The sequence below is a fragment of the Mustela nigripes genome, chromosome 4 (genome assembly GCF_022355385.1).
Source record: "Mustela nigripes isolate SB6536 chromosome 4, MUSNIG.SB6536, whole genome shotgun sequence".
In the NCBI taxonomy this organism is placed as follows: Eukaryota; Metazoa; Chordata; class Mammalia; order Carnivora; family Mustelidae; genus Mustela; species Mustela nigripes.
In genome coordinates this window covers 33,785,808-33,789,354 of record NC_081560.1, presented here as the reverse complement: position 1 = coordinate 33,789,354, position 3,547 = coordinate 33,785,808, and the positions used below count along the sequence as shown (strand labels likewise).

The 3,547-nt window shown below is 40.6% G+C and overlaps 1 pseudogene; it reads right to left on the bottom strand.

Annotated features, from left to right (window-relative positions):
• Positions 1–1,449: 1,449 nt before the first annotated feature.
• Positions 1,450–2,511, bottom strand: LOC132016276 (glyceraldehyde-3-phosphate dehydrogenase-like; annotated as a pseudogene).
• Positions 2,512–3,547: the final 1,036 nt, after the last annotated feature.

Sequence of the window (3,547 nt, the reverse complement as noted above, 5' to 3'; positions counted from 1 at the left end):
CTCAATTATGTGTCTTGCACTTTGACATCATAAATACTAAGGCAATGTAGCAAATATTGTTACTTAAAATAGGGAAAGAAAATGAATCAGTCTAACTTACAGTATTTACACTGATTATGTATCCAGTCTATGTAAAAAGCTACGAACTATTAGTTTTGCAAAACTGTTCAATGATTCAATGATACAAATGCGTTATGAAGTAACTACAAACAACTGAATTTTGAATCTTTTTTAAAAAGTGTACTGGGAAACAAACTGGGGACTGCTAGGGGCCAGTAGGGTCCTAGGTGATGGGTATTAAGGAGGACACTTGATATAACAGGCACTAGTGTTATATGCAACTGATGAATCACTAAACTCTACCTCTGAAACTAATAATATACTACATGTTAACTGAATTTAAATAAAAACTTTTAAAAGGTATACTCTATATTCCACATCCAAACCTTCTACTAACAGATACATGTAGAACCATTTATTTCCCTACATGCTGTTAATCAGATGTTAAATAAGAAGGAAATGGGTGGAAAAGATCTGAAAATAAAGTTTCAAGAGGGTCTTTTAAACAAGAACCGTGAGAAGTTGGAAGAAGGGGGGTGCAATTTGCTTTTACAACTTCTTACTTGCTGTCATTCATCTTCACTACTCTAAAACTTTCCCTCACTCTTCTTTTAAATGTTTTTCCCCCTGCCTTTACATTTTAGTTATGTGTGCAACTGCATTATTATATCCTAGTTTTCTGTTTCTCAATTTTCCACACTTTAAAAAAATGAGTATAAAGGTTCAATAAATGAACAATCAAACAAATAAATAAATAAATCCTTTCAGTTTAGAAATGCTGACTTCCATTTTAAATATCACTTTGAAATGTTGATTCAAAAATTCATAATCATATCCACTTCACAAACACAGATACTGGCTATTCATTTGCTACAAAAAATATGCTGAATTAGGAAGGCACAATTTTGTAAGGTAAGTTGTTCACTTTTTTTTTCTTGGCATTAAAATTCTTTACGATAATGTTATTTAGATCCACTTGACTCAGATAACAACTCTCTTTAATAATACTTGAAATTCTTGGTAGAGAGAAGTAAAATAATTTAACCCACATTATAAAATTATAGGTAGTTTACTATAACTGAGCAGAAGTAAACAGGGTACACTGAGTAATGGAAATACCTTCTTTTGGTTTTTTGGTTAGAAAGGGAGATGGTCAAAATGTGCTAAGTTTTTGTTGTTGTTGTTGGGGGGGAGGCTGGCTAAGTATACTTTATTGGTGGTACATGACAAGGTAGGGCTCCCTAAGCGCCCCCCCCCTTCTTCAGGGGTTCTGGGGAGGAAACTGTGGAGGTCAAAAGATTCTTAGTATGTTGGGGATGAGTTGGGGCAGTTACTCCCCAGTAGCTGAGGGCTTCCTCCTCTTGCCAGGCCTGGTGTTTCAGGTGGGTCTTACTCCTTGGAGGCAATGTGGACCATAAGGTCCACCATCTGGTTGCTGTAGCCAAATTTATTGTCATACCAGGAAATATGCCTGACAAAGTAGTCACTAAGAGCACCTGAATCAAGCACCTGATTCAGCACCTGAATCAAAGGTAGAAAACTGAGTGTCACTGTTAAAGTCGCAGGAGACAACTTGGTCCTCAGTGTAGCCAAGGATTCCCTTGAGGGGCCCTCCAATGCCTGCCTCATGAACTTCTTGAGGTTATCATATTTGGTAGCTTTTTCTAGGCAGCAGGTCACACCTACTACTGACACACTGTGGGTAGGGACCTGGAAGGCTATGCCAGTAAGCTTCCCATTCAGTTCAGGGATGGGCTTGCCTAAGCCTTGGCAGTGCCAATAGAAGCAAGAATAATGTTCCAGGCAGCCCTTGGCTATCATGTCACAGCTTTCCAGAGGGGACGTCCATAGTCTTCTAGGTGGCAGTGATGGCATGGACTGTGGTCATGAGTCCCTCCACAATGCTGAAGTTGTCATGGATGACCCTGGCCAGAGGGGACCAATCAGTTGGTGGTGCCAGAGGCACTGCTGACCATCTTGAGGGAGTTGTCATATTTCTTACGGTTCACACTCATCACACACATGGGGGCATCAGGAGAAGGGGAAGAGATGGTGACCCTACTGGCCCCACCCTTCAAGGGATTCCAGCCTTCTCCATGACAATCAAGACCCCAGTAGACTCCACAGCATACTTAGCAGCACCACCCCATTTGATGGTGGGATCTTGCTCCTGGAAGATGGACATTGGCTTTCCATTGATGACAAGCCTCCTGTTCTCAGCCTTGATGGTGCCATGGAATTTCCCGTGATGGAATCATACTGGAACATGTAGACCATGTAGTTGAGGTCAATGAAGGGGTCATTGACAGTGACAATATCTACTTTGCCAAAGTTAAAAGCAGCTTGGTCAAATCCGTTTCCTCTGACCTTCACCACTGTGTCTTGGGGACTCTGCTGGCACTGCACCAAAAGAAGCAACTGTCTGCTGAATGGGGAGGAACAGAGAGCCATGTGCTAAATAAACAGTTTCATACTGTCTTCACTGCTAGAGCGTAACTAGGTTTCTAAGTGTTTCATTCTCCAAAGAGACAAGTTTGTGTTGTTGTTGTTGTTAACAATCACTTCTATTAAGAACACAACAGAAAAAAATATGGATTATAAAGTACGATACATAAAGATCTATTGTATTATTATCTCTTGTTATTATAACCAATTTATACATTTACTTAGAGTTCAAATTTTACTATTTTTATGTGACTATGCCAGTTAATGAATAGGCAAATATCCAGCTGATATGTCAAGATCATCCAGTTAATTTATAAATTAACACAAAGTGACTGGCAGATAGTGCCATGAAACATCTGCTTTCTTTGTATTGAACCATATGAGTCACCTATTTGTACCAGAATACAGTATATAAATGTGTTCATAAGAATTTTTTATATAGGGGTGCCTGGGTGGCTCAGTGGGTTAAAGCCTCTGCCTTCAGCTTGGGTCATGATCCCAGGGTCCTGGGATCGAGCCCGGCATCTCTGCTGAGCAGAGAGCCCGCTTCCTCCTCTCTCTCTGCCTGCTTCTCTGCCTACCTGTAATCTCTGTCAAGTAAATAAATAAAATCTTAAAAAAAAAAAAAGAATTATATATTGAACTAATTATTTTTTCATGTTTTTGAGCTCTTATTTACTGAATCAAAAGTTCAAATATTCTTTTTTTTTTTAAGATTTTATTTATTTGACAGACAGAGCTCTCAAGTAGACAGAGATCACAAGTAGGCAGAGAGGCAGGGAGATAGAAAGAGGAAAGCAGGCCCCCTGCTGAGCAGAGAGCTGGATGTGGGACTCGATGTGGGGCTCGATGTGGGTCTTGATGTGGGTCTTGAAGTGGCTCTTGATGTGGGGCCTGATACAGGGCTTGATGCAGGGCTTGATGTGGGGCTTGGTCCCAGGACCCTGGGACCAGACCTGAGCCAAAGGCAGAGGCTTTAACCCACTGGGCCACCCAGGCTCCCCAAAAGTTCAAACATTCTAAGAAGTATATAATTGGCAGC